Below are 17,112 nucleotides of genomic sequence, written 5' to 3' on the forward strand. Positions count from 1 at the left end.
TTGACCGAGAACTTCCCAGAGCTGGTGAGCGCCCTGCTCACCGCGTCCGGTTGGTCCGAGAGCACCACCCGATCAATTAACTGTCGCAGGGCTACTAGGATGGCCTGCTCTGGCCCCTGGAGTTCACAATTGAAATGAATCTCCGAAGGGGTCGATCTCAGCGCATCAGCCACCGACATGCCTGGATCCACGGTGATGTTGTACAGATCGCGGAATTCTTCCCATAGGGGGCGGGGGCCTATCCAAAGATCTGTCCAGAAACGCGCAGAGCGCCCATCTCCAATCGAGAACTTAGCCCCCAGGGCAAAGGCCGACTTGATCGTCTGGAGATCATTCCAAAAAGGCGAGCCCCTTGCCCTACCTTCAAAGAAATTCCCGTTGGGGAAGTACTTGGCCTTGAGGAGATCAACCCAGAGTCCGGATGCCCCCTGGACAATTTTCTAGATCCACTTGCACATCATTGCGATGTTAATCAGTCTAGAGTTGGTGATCCCAAGGCCCCCCAAGTCCTTGGGTCGACACACCCAAGCCCATTTAACCATATGATATTTACGGTTCGGGCTAGTACCTTCCCAGAAAAATTTAGACCGCGGTGTGTCAAACTTTGCATGAACCCCCTGGGCAAGCAAAAAAAGGCCCATAGCAAACATAGGCAAGGAAGAGAGGCTTGAGTGCGTGAGAACTAGCCTGGCCGCTTTTGAAAGGAATTTACCCCTCCAAGGGCACACCCTACCCCTCACCTTAGCACTTAGAGGTTTCCAATCCTCTATGGTCGGCCTTTTGATGTCAACTGGAAGGCCTAGGTATGTCATTGGGAATTTGCCCACCTTGCAGTTGAGAAGGTCCGCTATACGCTTACCCTCCTCTGGCTCAACCCCCATCGTGAGCACCTCGCATTTATGAAAATTTATTTTGAGCCCTGACATGAGCTCAAAACAAATAAGAATCGCCTTGACCGACGCAATGCTGTGGTGGTCTGGGCGAAACAAAAGCAGCGTGTCATCTGCATATTGCAGATGCGTCACTCCCCCTGGAATGAGGTGGCCTACCAACCCTTGGATATGACCCGCTTCGGCCGCTTTCCGAAGCATTGTGGACAGAGCGTCCACAACAAAGTTGAATAGGAGAGGGGACATCGGATCACCCTGCCTGAGCCCGCGTTTGTTCCGGAAGAAATGCCCTATTTCTCCGTTCACCGAAACTGCAGTTTGGCCTCCCGACACCAACTGCATAATACGGTGGGCCCAAACGGCGGAAAAGCCTCTACCGATAAGCACTTGCCGCAAGAAATCCCAATTCACACGATCATATGCTTTTTCGAAATCAAGTTTCAGCAACACCGCTGTTTCCCTAGTGCGCTTTAGTTCATGTACGATCTCTTGCAGGGCGAGCGGTCCCTCTAAGATGTTACAGCCTCGGATGAAAGCAGATTGGTTACGATTAATCGAGCGGTGAGTGACCAGACCTAGTCTATTGGCGCACGCTTTAGCATAGATTTTAAAAGGCACGTTAATGAGCGCGATCGGTCGGAATTGTCTAATATTGTCTGCCCCTTGAACCTTCGGGATGAGCGTTAAGACGCCAAAATTGAGGCGCGAGATGTCAGCGATCGCCCGCATGAAACCATTGCAGATCTCAAAAATAGGGCCTCTAAGCAGAGGCCAGACGCGCTTGAACATCGCCACCGGCCACCCGTCTGGGCTCGGCGCCGTGTCCACTTTCATACCGAGAAGGGCGGCGTCGATCTCTTCTGGCAGAAATGCAAGCCCTAGCGCTTCGTTTTCACGGTCCAACACACGTTGCGAATCCTCCCAAATGTCCGCGCGGAGACCCGCCCCCGGGCCTCACACAAGCCCAGCAAATTGATGTAAAACTCATAAATGTGTCGGGAGATATCCTCCTGTCACAACAGAAGCCCCTGCTCTGATTGCAACCTTAGGATGGAACACTTCCTACGACGCCCGTTAGCATAAGCCTGGAAATACTGAGTGTTGGCGTCGCCCTTCAGAACCCATTTCAGACCACTTCGTCGACGCCAGTATTCTTCCTCCGCGCGAAGTGAAGCTTCGACCTGACCCTCCAGGTCATAGCGATGAGCCCATTCCTGCTCCGAAAAGGCCCTAGCGTCAGCCATTGCACCAATCCTTGCGATTTCCGCAAGATCGCGGCGCGGCGCTCTTTGTCAGTCCTCCCTAGGTTTGCGCCCCATCCTTGAGGCTAGCCCTGAGCCTATGCGCGTCTCCGCGGCCAGTGTACAGAGAGGGAAGCCCATTTCCCACTCCGGCGACATGAACACCCTGTCCAGCATTGACCGCACCGGATCTAGTTGTTTATTAGTCCAAGTGAACCTCGCGCCCGACCTGACCACCTCCCTAAGGGCCATGGAAGCAATGGCGGAGTTAAACATGGCCACCCTAGGCCAGTTTATATTGTTGTTGTTCTTGTCGGCTCCCGATCGGATAAGGTTGAAATCTCCACCCACCAACACAGGGAGCGTGGCCACGGTCACCGTGGTGACTTTGGCCTGGAGTTCTGCCAAGAACTCTGCCGAACGAGAGTGATCGGCCGGTCCGTAGACTTGTATGACTGCTAACTGATGAAGCGAGGCACGAATACGAAAATGTCCCAGTCAATAATCTCGTACAAGGCTCGACTCAAGCCCAGCAGCATGCCACCTGAGTGCCCTACCGCAGGTACATGCTGCCACTCGAAGCGCTCCAAAGGGTCGATCACAAGAAGTTCGTGGAAACGAAAGTCCGCCTTAATCGTCTCTTGAAGCCCTACGATATCTATGTCTTCTTTGTGCATGTATTCTTTGAGTTGGGTGTGCCGCCCCACGTGGCCGAAGCCACGGATATTCCAGAACAAGGCTCGCATCTAAATCACGCGATTCCGGAGCCGGACACCCCTGGAGGTGACTGCTTTTGCCACTCGCCTCGTCTTGCCCCTGCAAGGCGTGTGAGAGGGGGCAACCCCTGTTGCCTGTCCCCCCTCTTCGGGCACAGAGATCACTACGGCGTCCCCGCCCTCGGGTACCCGGGGTCTCTGCTCACCATGGCAGGGTTATGAGTGATGCATTTAAATTAAGCCATGGTATAAAAGATCTTAATGTTACTAACTACTTGTGGCCGTAATTTAAAGGACTTCACTTGCGCGACTAATAATTGATATGCACATTTTGCATCACTATTTCTTGATAGAGATTGCAACAGAAGACAGAGCAACACTCCCAGGCTCTACATTAGAAAATGCACAGGCGAGCTAATAGGTGGCTTGGAAAAAAAATACTTTTTCTTAAAGATTTGAAATTGTTCAAGGGTAGATGCATCCGGGGCAGCCAGGAGAAATTCCATTTGTCGACGGTTCGCTGAAGGTTTGTACTGTCATCGCCGTCGTCTGTCTCTTCACTGTCGTGCTCTGGAGCCAGAGCAGCAGTCCAGATCGTACTATGTTAAGGTCCTGAGGCCCTTCTCTCCGAACCCACACGCTGTCTGCAGCACTATGCCTACACAACTGATGATAGACAGGTTACATACGACGGACAGCGAATCGCCTTGAGACTAATCTTGTGGGCGTTCTCATCGACGAACGCAGAGCCACATGACATGACACTAATCTTGTGGGTTAACTTGCTCGTTTTTGGGACGTACGTACATGGTCCCGATGACAACGCGCGTGGGATCCTGTGGGTTTCGTTGCCTTGACTCTTCTCTTCTCTTCTCGTACATACACGCTGTTTGTCTGCAGCACATGATGATGCGTACGTAGAGATGGAGGACAGGCCATTGTTCGTGACTGTGATGATCACAGGCCACAGCAAGAAGACAAGCTAATCAAGGTTGGTTGTGAGTCCCAGTCTCAGAATTGCCCTGTCCCCTGGAGACATGTACTACTCCCTCCTATCCAAAATAAAGGTCGTGGTTGTAGTTCAAATTTGATGAAGTATGTTTTATTGGTTTTAAAAGGGATTGATAATTTTCAGAAACTAGGGTTTCATCCAGCTTTCCAGATAAAGAAACATCACTGATACAACCACGAATCCAAGTTTAACCAAGTAATCTCTGTGTAAAAAGCTTAGTTATTTCTGGTGTTCATCGTACTGCCGTGATTGAAGATGAATAAATCGGAAGTTTTCCAGAAAAAAAAACAAGTAATCTCTATCGCTATATACACTATTTAAAAAGAATGTAAGGTATCATGTTTTACTTTCCTTCTCACTACCCCTTCGTTCAACCATCCTCATGTGAATCAATCATCTTAATTTACTTATTTTCTGAACCAATTCCATTTTAATTTACTTGTTAAACTTCTCATTAAAATATAAGTCCTATGTAAATCACGGTCACGATTTAATAAACATTTATTTATACAATCACATTCATATGGGCAGTTAAGTCACAACCTAACGAACTAGAATATTTATATTCCGTTGCAACGCATGGGCATTGTCCTAGTGAAAATAAATAGGTCCGCTGGAACCGGGTGTTGGCTGTGTGCATCTTCTTTCTTTGCGAAAAGGCCAAACAGTTAAGTAGCACGTACCCTTATAAAAACACCCTTCCAGATTTTGAAAAAACCATTCAAATCTTTGAGGGTACCGAAGTCTTTCTCCTCTTGCATCCACTGCCAGCGCTCCGTGAGCAAAGCTCATTGCCGCCTCTAGGCCCCTGTCTCAGTGCAAATAATTTCATGATGTTTTTTTATGCGTGAGAAACCATGCAACTGCTAGGTGGTCCATGGGTCTGTTGTAATTTGTATTATCTCTGGTGTTCTTTGTAGTGTTGGGCGCACCTGATGAGGGAGTCCTGGATTAGGGGGTGTTCGGGTAGCCGGACTATACCTTCAGCCGGACTCCAAGACTATGAAGATACAAGATTGAAGACTACGTCCCGTGTCCGGATGGGACTTTTCTTAGCGTGGAAGGCAAGCTTGGCAATGCGGATATTCAAGATCTCCTACCATTGTAACCGACTCTATGTAACCCTAACCCTATCCAGTGTCTATATAAACCGGAGGGTTGTAGTCCGTAGGCAATCGGAATCAACTCCATAAACAACAATCATACCATAAGCTAGCTTCTAGGGTTTAGCCTCCTTGATCTCGTGATAGATTTACTCTTGTACTACCCATATCATCAATATTAATCAAGCAGGATGTAGGGTTTTACCTCCATCGAGAGGGCCCGAACCTGGGTAAAACATCGTGTTCCCTGTCTCCTGTTACCATCCGGCCTAGACGCATAGTTCGGGACCCCCTACCCGAGATCCGCCGGTTTTGACACCGACATTGGTGCTTTCATTGAGAGTTCCTATGTGTCGTCGCCTTTAGGCCCGATGGCTCCTTCGATCATCAACAACGATGCGGTCCAGGGTGAGACTTTTCTCCCCGGACAGATCTTCATCTTCGGCGGCTTCGCTCTGCGGGCGAATTCGCTCGGCCACCTGGAGCAGATCGAAAGCTACGCCCCTGGCCAACAAGTCAGGTTTGGAAGTTTAAACTACACGGCTGACATCCACGGAGACTTGATCTTCGACGGGTTCGAGCCACGGCCAAGCACGCCGCACTATCTCGAGGGGCATGATCTAGCTCTGCCTCCAAAGAGTGCCCTGGAGGCCGCACACGCATCGGTTCCGACCCCTAACGCGGAGCCTATTGCGCCAATGGAGGATGAGCGGTTGGACGTCACCTCGGGGGCTGCGATGTCAAAGGCGATCGAGCCGAACGCTAGCCCCGCACTCTGCATGACCCGTGACTCCGAGAATCCGGACTCCTCCCCGGACTCCAAACCCCCCGCGCCCCTGCCGATTGAATCCGATTGGGCGCCGATAATGGAGTTCACCGCCGCAGACATCTTTCAGCATTCGTCTTTTGGCGTCATCCTGAATTCTCTTAAGTCTCTCTCGTTATCAGGAGAGCCCTGGGCGGACTACGGTCGGCGAGGATGGGATACGGACGATGAAGAAATTCAAAGCCCACCCACCACCCACTTGGTAGCCACTGTCGACAATTTAAACGATGTGCTCAACTTCGACTCCGGAGACATCGACAGCATGGATGACGATGCAGCAGATACCGACGAACCAACGCCCATAGGGCATTGGACAGCCACCTCATCTCACGATGTGTACATGGTGGATACCCCTAAAGGAAGCGACAATGAGGAAAAAGGGGAGGGAACGGGAGTTCGACCCCCCGAAAAGCAATCAAAGCGTCGACGTAAACGACGACCCAAGCCCCGCCTCGATAAAAACCCATCCATAGAACAGGACGAGCCGGTAGACGACGAGCAGGCCTTAGAGTAACCGTCCAAACAGGGCAACACGGATAGAGAAACCGAACATCCCTCCTCCGGAGAAAACGGCATTCCGGACGACCTCACGCCAGATAAACATATGGAGCAGAAGAATCTCCACGAGAGGCTCGTTGCAACTGCACGCAGCCTTAAAAAGCAGAAGCGGAAGCTAAATACAGCGGAAGATGCACTCTGGATTAGATGGAGCAAAGTAATCAATACCGCAGATAAATACGGCGACAGTCGCCGTGCTAAAAGCTATCCGAAAAGAAAGCTACTGCCTGAATTCGACGAAGAGGCCCTAGAGCCCTCGCGTTCAAAAAATGAGAAAGCAACACGGTCGGATAGACGACCCCATAAAGCGGCACGCGGCGCCGCACTCAAATCGGCATGCGACCCACTTAAGGATTCGCATCATGGCCCAGTCAGGTCCATTTATGGGCCAAGAAAGTAAGCTCTCGTAAGCAATGCTATGAAGCCATCATCAGAATCTGGCACACCCAAATACAGGGGCGCCGCACACCCTCTATGTTTCACCGATGAGGTCCTAGACCATGAATTTCCAGAGGGATTCAAACCCGTAAACATAGAGGTATATGATGGAACAACAGACCCTGGAGTTTGGATCGAGGATTATATCCTCCACATACACATGGCTAGAGGAGATGATCTCCATGCCATAAAATATTTACCCCTTAAGCTTAAAGGGCCAGCCCGGCATTGTCTTAAAAGCCTTCCCGAAAACACAATTGCAAGCTGGGAAGAGCTCGAGGATGCTTTCCGAGCAAACTTTCAAGGGACCTATGTCCGCCCTCCGGATGCAGACGATATTACTCACATAACTCAACAACCTGGAGAATCAGCTCGGCAGTTCTAGAATAGATTTCTCACTAAAAAGGATCAGATAGTCGACTGTCCGGACGCCGAAGCCTTAGCAGCTTTCAGGCATAACGTCCGAGACGAATGGCTCGCCAGACACCTCGGCCAAGAAAAGCCAAAAACAATGGCCGCACTAACAAACCTCATGACCCGCTTTTGTGCAGGGGAGGACAGCTGGCTGGCAAGGTGCAGCCCCAGCGACCCAAGTACATCCGAAACTAGGGATGGAAACGGAAAACCGCGACGCAACAAGGACCGTCGCCGGACTAAGGACAAAAGTCCGAAGAGCACGGCAGTCAATGCCGGATTCAAAGGCTCACGACAAAATCAGGCAAAATCGCCCCCACAAGATAACAGGGACGATCCATCCAACCTAAATAAAATCCTGGACAGGATATGTCAGGTACACAGTACTCCCGGGAAGCCTGCTAACCATACCCACAGAGACTGTGGGGTTTTCAAACAATCCGACAGACTCAATGCCGAACACAAGGGGCTCGACATACCAAGCGAAGACGAAGACGAACCCCAAAAGCAGAGTACCAGGAAACAAAACAAATTCCCACAAGAAGTAAAAACAGTGAACTCACTTCACATAACAAACCGTGCGGCGCCCGTAAAGGTACGCACCACACGGCCCATCCCCAAAGGGTCCGGCCACTGGTTGTCAAAACAGATCATCTTCGATCAGCTAGATTATTCTAGAAATATCAAGAATGCAGGCTGACTCCAGTTTTCAAATGTCCTTATGGACGGAGGCAGTGGACTAAACATGATATATCAGGATACAATCCAGCACATGGGGATAAGCCCAGCAAGAATCCGCCGCAGCAAAACCTCTTTTCAAGGGGTAATACCTGGTCCGGTCACCCATTGTATGGGTTTTCTCTGGCTCGAAGTCATATTCGGCTCTGCCAATAACTTCCGCCGCGAAAAGCTGACCTTCCATATCGTCCCGTTCTCAAGTCGCTATCAAGCACTACTAGGACGCGAAGCTTTCGCTCGCTTTAACGCAATACCGCATTATGCATCTCTTACGCTTAAGATGCCCGTTCCACGAGGCATCATCTCTTTGAAGGGGAAGCACTAAAGTGTGCCTCCCCAAGAGGAGGAATGTGCGGCCGCTTTGACAGCCCCACAGCAAAATGGCCTCACCGGCCAAAAAAACTTCAAAATAGGTCATTAAAGACCATGAACGCGGATAGACGAGTTCGGTACAAAATCATCATTGATGCAGGCTTAGTGGCCATATATCCCCGCACTAGGGGCTCCATGCATATACAATAAGAGACAATAAAGCTCAATTTTATATATTTTACTTTACACTTTGTTTATTTTAAACTTTTGTCCGGCACGACCCGTTTTCAACTCAGTTCCTCTCTTTTACAGATGAACGTCGTGCGGCGCCCGTCCAGGATATGGCACAATGGAGACACAGGCGCAGACGTGCAGTAGGGACCCATCCTAAAGGATTCTTTTTAGATTAAGATCCTGCGTAAACCTTTTTTACTGTCTCTTGTTGCTACACATCCCCTGGTTTTTTCTGATATAACCAAGGAGGAGGCTGGCGTCTTGGCATGTGGCCACGTCAGATTTTTTGCACGTACCTGGACACTAGGGGCTTTTTTAATAAAGAGTGTTGTTTCGCCCGCACTCATAAAGACCGAATACCTTAGGGAGTGTTCGGCGTCGCGAGTTTTGGCATTATATGCATCAGCTCCGAATCATGTCTTTGGTCAAATGTTGGGTTGACCGGCTCCTGAGTTCGGCTACCTTACATTCCGCTCTATCGGCTAAGGTAGCACCAGGAGAACTACTGCGATTGTGCCCCTGTTCGGTCGGGCGAGCACCTCAGTAGAGAAAGCCGAAAACTGACTGTCATGATGTAGCGTGAGACTGGTCAGCCACTCGATGACCTATCGGAATCTATCGGATTCCTCCGCTTTAACGAGGGGCCGCTTCCCAGTCAGGCACATACGCGCCCCGAACTCGGATGAGCGCAGTCGCCACCAAGGAGCTACCTAAATAGTCTCACTGTCAAGCTCCTATGGCTAAGTGAAAGTGTTAAAGCATTATAGTCCGGTTGTCTGGCCCGTTGCGCTATCACCTCCTTTGTAGGACCAAGACGTTGGGTTAAGTGTGAAAATGCGTCTTCTGCGAGCACCACCGCACTATGTGCGTGGGGGCTGAAGCCAACGACTGCCATCTTTCAGATTTTATATATATATTAAAACGGCCGCACAGGAGGTGTTCCCAATACTTGAAGGCACAAGTATAAAAAGGCCACTACAGTTTATCAAAATATTACTTTATAAATACATATGCTATCATAACATAGTATCTTTCGAGCACTGCGTCTCTATTACACGAGCGCCTTCAAGGACTTCCTGAAAATAGTGCTCGGAGAGTACTCGGCTTTTGTCCGAATCTCGGGACGCAACAACGGTGGTCTCCATCTCTGCCCAGTATGTCTTAACACGGGCAAGAGCCATCCTTGCGCCCTCTATGCATGCCGACCTCTTCAATGCATTTATACGCGGCACCGCGTCAAGGAATTGCTGCACCAAGCTGAAATAACTCTTCGGCTCCGATCTCCCCGGCCGCAGATGACCCATGACGTACTTCATAGCGAGTCCGGACAACCTATTCAGTTCGGCCCATTGAGCCAAACGATCGTCCACTGCCACTGGACGCTCTGGATTGTGAAACTGCGACCAGAAAAGCTTTTCCACTTCGCGATCTTTCTGATCTCGAAAGTGTTCGGTCGCATCAGCAGCACTCGCTGCCAAATCCAGATAGGTATCCTCCACACTCCACATCCGGTCCAACAGAGAAAACTTGGGATCACAAAATTTCCTTCGCAGCATAAAGGGCTTTCCAGCCGCAATCTGTTCGGCCTGACGCAGCTCCTCCCTTGCAGCTCTCATCGCAGAGCGCGCGTTCTTGGCATTGGCAACGGCCTTCTCTAAGTCCGTCTATTTCACCTGATCTTCTTTTTCAAGAAGTCTGCAATGGTCTGTAGCGCTTTTTAACTTTTCGGCCATCTCGGCCATCTCTTCCTTGCTTCGGCAATGAGCAGCCTGTTCGGCTCCCAGCTCTTCAAGGGCTTTCTTGGTGGCCGCATCACTCTCTCTGGCTTGTTCTTTAGCTCGGGCAAGTTCTGCCCTAAGACTCTCCATGGCGGCTGCACCATCTGCGTCAAGCACACACATCGTAAGACACAGGCATCAAACTGTTTTTACCTGATGCCGCCCGAGGAATTACATACCTTGAGCCTCATCAAGCCGCTTGTTGACAAGCGTGATGTCGGCATCTGCCACGTCTAGTTGCCGCTTTAGTCCGGCAAAATCGCCAGTTCGGCTCGATTCCGGACACCATGCCTCCTACATTCAAAGGCGACATCTTAGACCTGGGATTACGATCCTCCGCGTACCGTCATTTCTTGACGACGTGCAGAGTCTCATGGGCTACTATCTACACAGGGCGCATCTTATTCATGCGCAACTGCCAAAAGTGTACATTATCTAATGTACCTCAAAACCCGTGAGTAAACTTTTGATGGCCTCATGCAATCCGCTCTCTGCGGATGAGATCCTTTCAATCACCGTGCTCATCAATGCACGGTGCTCCTCTGAGATACAAGCTCGCCCCAGCAGAATCTTTAGCTCCTCCGACCGAACACCAGACGGTGCCGGGCTCGTCCCATGACCTCTTTCAAAGGCTGGACGCGGAGAACCTCGGGGGGGCACATAGCTATCTTCCGCCCCTGCCGGATTCAGAGAAACCCTCCGCGACGACACCTCAGGGTCGCCCACCTCGCTAGGCGGCACGGCAGGGGGAGGCATCCCGCTCTCCATCATCTCCGGAAGAAGATCCCCCGAAGACGAGCTCTGCTGAGAAGGGCTGAGGTCCGAGCTACAAGGTAAAAGTTTGGTTAAATCTTCTCAGACATAAATCAAGGATTTCCCTCATCCCTCAAAAGGAAAATCTTTCTCTACTTACGGCTCGCTGGAGGGCTGATCCCCTTGAGGGCATAGTCCGGCCGAGGAACTCCCCGGCGTCGGACCCTCTGACGAGGATTTTCTTCCCCGCTTCGCGGCCATGGTTTCCGGGTCGTCAGAGGTGGCTCTCTTCTTCCCCTTAGGAGAGGAATTGTCGGTTCCTCCCTTCGGAGCAGCCTCCTTCGAGGAGGCCATAGCTTCCTTGTCCTCCCCCTCCAAAGGCATTATCTCCAGCATCCTAACTAGCATGGGATCCGGCCTGGTTTCAGGAAGGGGAGCCGGACACCTGATCAGCTTTGCCTTCGCTATCCACTCCTGTTTAAAAGGACGACTCTTTTTGGGGCAAGTTTATGACAATTATACGGATAGAAGGTCCGGGCACAAGGTTGCTTACTTGAGTATCCAGGCGATTGCGGCTTAGCCTGCATCCTCGGTCAAATCCGGACACATCTCTTGTGATCCGAAGAACAATTTGTACATCTCCGCGGGCATTGCGCCCATGAAGTTCCGGAGAGCTCGTGGTCCCTCTGGATTAAATTCCCACAGGCGAAGGGGGCGACGTTTGCCGGGCAATATCCGGCGAGTCAGCATGACCTGCGTCACCTTGACCAGGCTGAGGTCTCCTTCCAAGAGATCTTTAATGCGGCCCTGTAACAAGGGCACGTCCTTGGGCAAACCCCAATCTAACCCTCTGTTGACCCATGACGCCAGACGTGGTGGGGGACCCGAGCGAAAGGCAGGAAGCGCCACCCATTTGGTGCTCCGGGGAGCGGTGATATAAAACCACTCTCGTTGCTACAAGCCTAGCTCCTCTTGAAAAGAGCCCTCGGGCCATGGAGCATCAGCATTTTTGGTTATAACAGCGCCTCCGCACTCTACGTGTCGTCCCTTGATCATCTTCGGCTCCACTTTAAAGGTCTTGAGCCATAATCCAAAGTGAGGGGTAACACGGAGGAACGCTTCACACACGACAATAAACAAGGAGATATGGAGGATGGACTCCGGAGCTAAGTCATGGAATTCCAGCCCGTAATAAAACAGCAGTCCCCTCACAAAGGGATCCATTGGGAAGCCCAACCCCCGAAGGGAGTGAGACATGAACACCACGCTCTCACCGGGCTGGGGACTGGGGATGACCTGCCCTTGAGCGGGCAACCTATGCCAAATTTCACCGGTCAGGAACTTAGCCTCTCTCAACTTTAGCACGTCCTCCTCCGTGACGGAGGAGGGCATCCATCGGCCTTGAAGGTCGGAACCGGACATTGTCGAAGGTCCGAGGCGCACGGAATCTGGAGCCTAGGGTGTTGGAACTCGAGGTGTCGGGTGAACTTGTTTTGGATTGGAGAAAAGATAAGGCCCTGGTCTCCAGGACTATACCTTCAGCCGGACTATACCTTCAGCCAGACTCCAGGACTATGAAGATACAAGATTGAAGACTACGTCTCGTGTCCGGATGGGACTTTCCTTGGCGTGGAAGGTAAGCTTGGCGATGCGGATATTCAAGATCTCCTATCATTGTAACCGACTCTATGTAACCTTAACCCTATCCGGTGTCGATATAAACCGGAGGGTTGTAGTCCGTAGGCAATCAGAATCAACTCCATAGACAACAATCATACCATAGGCTAGCTTCTAGGGTTTAGCCTCCTTAATCTCGTGGTAGATCTACTCTTGTACTACCCATATCATCAATATTAATCAAGCAGGACATAGGGTTTTACCTCCATCGAGAGGGCCCGAACCTGGGTAAAACATCGTGTTCTCTGTCTCCTGTTACCATCCGGCCTAGACGCACAGTTCGGGACCCCCTACCCGAGATCCGCCGGTTTTGACACCAACACCCGACTTAGATGCATGGTTTCTCACGCATAAAAAAACATCATGAAATTATTTGCACAGTTGATCATCGTCCTTGATCTTCATCAAAGTGGTGTGATCAGCCAAGCAAGTGATTTTCCAACCTGACTATCAATTCCCCGGCTACCTCTTGGTACCCTGACAAGAATTGCACGCCGTACAGCCAATCCGGTGCAAACAAAAGAGACAAACATAAAAGATCATAAATTTTGGGAAATTAGTATATGCTAGAAACTATTAGAAAAAATATGTTTATAAAAGATAAGGTTGCATACTATGATTTATTTTTGAAGAAAAATCAAAAAGACCCTCAGATCTATTAGCCACAGATCAAACAGGAAGACACCCGTAAAAAAGATATATATTACAACTAAGTCTCTAGGGTGCCTCACTCCTCCAATCTTCTGGATGGGCCGATGGTGCGCCGCCGCAGCCGCTCCAATAGCCTCCCCATTGCTAGATTCGGGTAATCATTGTAGTCTAACGCACACTGTCAAACATTTCGGAGATGAAGTCATAGTCGGCAGATTCGAAGTCCAAGAGTTGAGAGCCTTGACGCTGACCAAGCCGACGTAGAAGCACCAGAATATGGCACACTGTCACTGCTTCGTAGGACGAAAACAAAAAGGCCAACCACCCAAAGCTTGCACAATCTCTCGAAGCTTCCAGGTGATGCTGCATAAGCCGCTGCCACAATGCGGACGAAGCTCGAGGACAAAACGGCCAACGGTATTGCTACCGCCGTTGCCTCCACGGCAACAACATGCCCAACATCCGTTGGTCGTTCAGCGCTGAAGCCTTGAGCGCCATCGTTGAGGCGTAGCAAGGATTGGGAGAACATTATTTCCATATGCCTCAAAACTGCTCCCCCGCCCGCGGCACCGCCTGACACGCAAGCCCACAGCCTATTTCCACATCGTACGACCAGATCCGGGGTTCCCCCTTCACTACCCTTCTGCCGCCGAAGAGCCTGGGGAGGGGAGTCTAATTAGAACACATAAGAGCATCTCCAGTCGTTGGAGCCCCCAAGAACACCATCGAACCAAAAAAGTTGGTGTCTTAGGAGGCCAAATGCTTCATCTGGACGAAATAGAAATGCATAGGGAGGGCATCTTCCCAGCCACACCCCATCCCAACCAAAAGTTTGTGAGGGAAATGATTAAATGGGCCAAGAAAAAAGACATGTGGGGAGACACGATTCGCCGAAACTTCCGCCGACGCCCCCAAAAGGCCACCAACACGCTGGGTTTCGTCTGGATAAAGCACCGCCTGAGCCTAAAACCGAGCCTAAAAAGGTGTCCTGGGAGGGGGGTGGTGGAGATGCTCTAAAAGAAATCAACTCCCCGACTCTACATTAAAAAATGCACTGGCGAGCAAATAGGTGTCTCCGGGATAGCCAGGAGAAATTCCATCTGTCGACCGTTCGAATGTGCACAGGCTCGTACTGTCATCGCTGTCGGCTGTCTCTTCACTATCGTGTTCTGGATCGCACGTTAAGGTCCTGAAGCCTTCTCTCCAGTCCAATCTACAGCACTATTGCCTACACAACCAATGATGGACAAGTTACATACGACGGACACCGAATCGCCTTGTGAGACTAATCGTGTTCTAGATTGTCTTGTGGACGTTCTCATCCACGAACGCAGAGCCACTTATTAACACGGTACATGATTAACTTGCTCGTTTTTTCAGATGTACGTCACGTACTGGTGTCACATATGCCATCTGCTGCAGATGTGACCACCTCCGACGTATAGTACGTAGGTAGGTACGTGCTCCCGATGACAATTCAACCCCACGCGTTTCGCCCGTGCGATCGTGCAGCCTGTGGCTGCCTTGACTCCTCACTTTTCTTCTCGTACATACCGTGTCAGGGAGGACCGGCTAGTACTGTTAGTGATTGTGATAATCACATGTCACAGCTAGAAGACAAGCTAAGGTCGGTTGTGAGTCTCAGTCTCGGAATTGCCCTGTCACCCTGGAGACATGTACAGTATTATATTCTATATTTTGGCGTTAAAAGGAATGGGTATTTTTCAGAAACTAGGGTTTCATCCAGCTTTCTTGGTAAAGCAACATCACCGATACAACCGATAATCAAGTATGGAAAAATAAATAAGCCTACTGGAACCGGGTGTTGACCGTGTGCATTTTTTCCGAAAAGGCAACCTATATTAAGTAGCACAAACCCTTACAAGAACACTCTATAAAATTGAAAACTACATCCAACCCTTCAGGGTACCAAAGTCTTCTTCGTCATGCATCCACCGGCCACACGTGATGAACAAAGCTCGTTGCCGCAATGGATCAAACTTGTTTAAACCAGGGAACATGTAAAAGCAATGACTAGGAGGTCATTGATATAGACCAGAAGACGTCGATCGCCATGATGTACATCTTAACCATGCAGAAACCTGGTGTGTACTCATTGTACGTATCTCCTAGATGCCATATTATGAGTCAATAAAGGTTCCCTTTATGCAAAACTACTCTGAGATAGCATGATGGTACGTAATTTAACACAGGAGACCGTGTTAGTATCGAACACGAGGACTTTTCTTATGGGAACCCGAAAGAGTATTGTGGAAATTAAATCTAGCAAAAGTGCATGACTATCCATTCTCCACGCCTGCAGGCTATAAACAGGAATTAATAAATCCACCATCAACTATATCAGCCAGCAAACTTCTATAATAGCATATTTCTCAAATCAACAAAATTACATATTTCAAAAGTACATTTTGAGATACATATATGCATATGATTTATAAACATCGTATCTGCATATTTTTAAAGTTGATGAAAGTAATAAAGAGAAGTTGTAAAACAAATAAAACTCGAGCTTGGCTAGCTCAAAACTTGGTTGGAGTTATTCATAAATAATTTAGCTGCTAGTCCCAGTTTAAGACCTGCCCATTTTCCGGAGACATGAACTATTTGTATTTGGTGTTAACATGGCTGCACAATTGGATTAGGACTTCATAATTCACCATCGACTAGATCGTCAGCAGAACATATGGCAGATCATCAGGCATAATGTAATATATAAATAACCAAATTCTTGAAAACACATAAAAAAAGTCAACAAGTGATAAAAAATTCAACAAAATGCACAATTAATCTAAGAAAATTAAGAAGAAACTGAAAATAGTTTAGGAACAATCACTTTTTTAATTCCCTAGTTAGTAAAGCAATGAATATCATGCTACCTAAAAGAAAAACAAGCAGATTGGTACAATATAAACTTGGAAACTCTATCCCCACCTATTATAGTCTACTTAAAACTGATCTTTTTTTCCTTTTGCAATACTAGATATAGAATTCATTGCATGGATGCAACTTGTACGATGTATGATATGATCTATGCCACAGGTAGATAGTCTATTCCATAAACACATGTGGATAACGACGATTCTGTTCTTTAGACTAATTTGCAGTTTATGCCGGAAAGTGTAGTTACTATAGCAACTTTGCCCGTGTAATTCAGCAATAAATTTTCCTTTCTGTCTTTGTTGTTGCACTGATGAAATGAAGCGAAATTATTGAAATGAAGAACCTACAGCAATAAACGAAAAGCTGACAGTACAAACCAAACAACAAGAACTTACTCGTAGCATTATCAACAATAACCACTAGCCTGACAATACAATGTCCTGCAAAATACAATTCATTGAACATATGAAAACTCGAAAATTACTTCCAGAATAAGAATTCTCATATCGTTTTCAAGCACCAAGCCATGTCTTTGGACAGCCTATTACACTTGATTATTAAGAAGAATTCTTAGCAGATGCTACGAGTCCATGAGCCGGTGCGTGTCACTTGTCCTACTCTACATCGCCAACGACCGGACCAACACTCCGATGGGCGCTGACAGCCGCCGAACAAGGGCACAGCGGAGCCGGGAGAGCTCCGGTTATGTTTGCGTTTCACTTGCATTTAATTGTATGATTTTGAGGATTCCTAATTGAGTTACATTGAGGTCTGACCGATCAATGTCCGTGGACGCGCTTGGTGCATCCATGGCAGTTTGAGGTGTCGGATTTCTTGTATCTGATTGTAGATGCTCTAAATGTTATTTCC

Source organism: Triticum dicoccoides, chromosome 2A (genome assembly GCF_002162155.2).
Source record: "Triticum dicoccoides isolate Atlit2015 ecotype Zavitan chromosome 2A, WEW_v2.0, whole genome shotgun sequence".
Lineage (NCBI taxonomy): Eukaryota > Viridiplantae > Streptophyta > Magnoliopsida > Poales > Poaceae > Triticum > Triticum dicoccoides.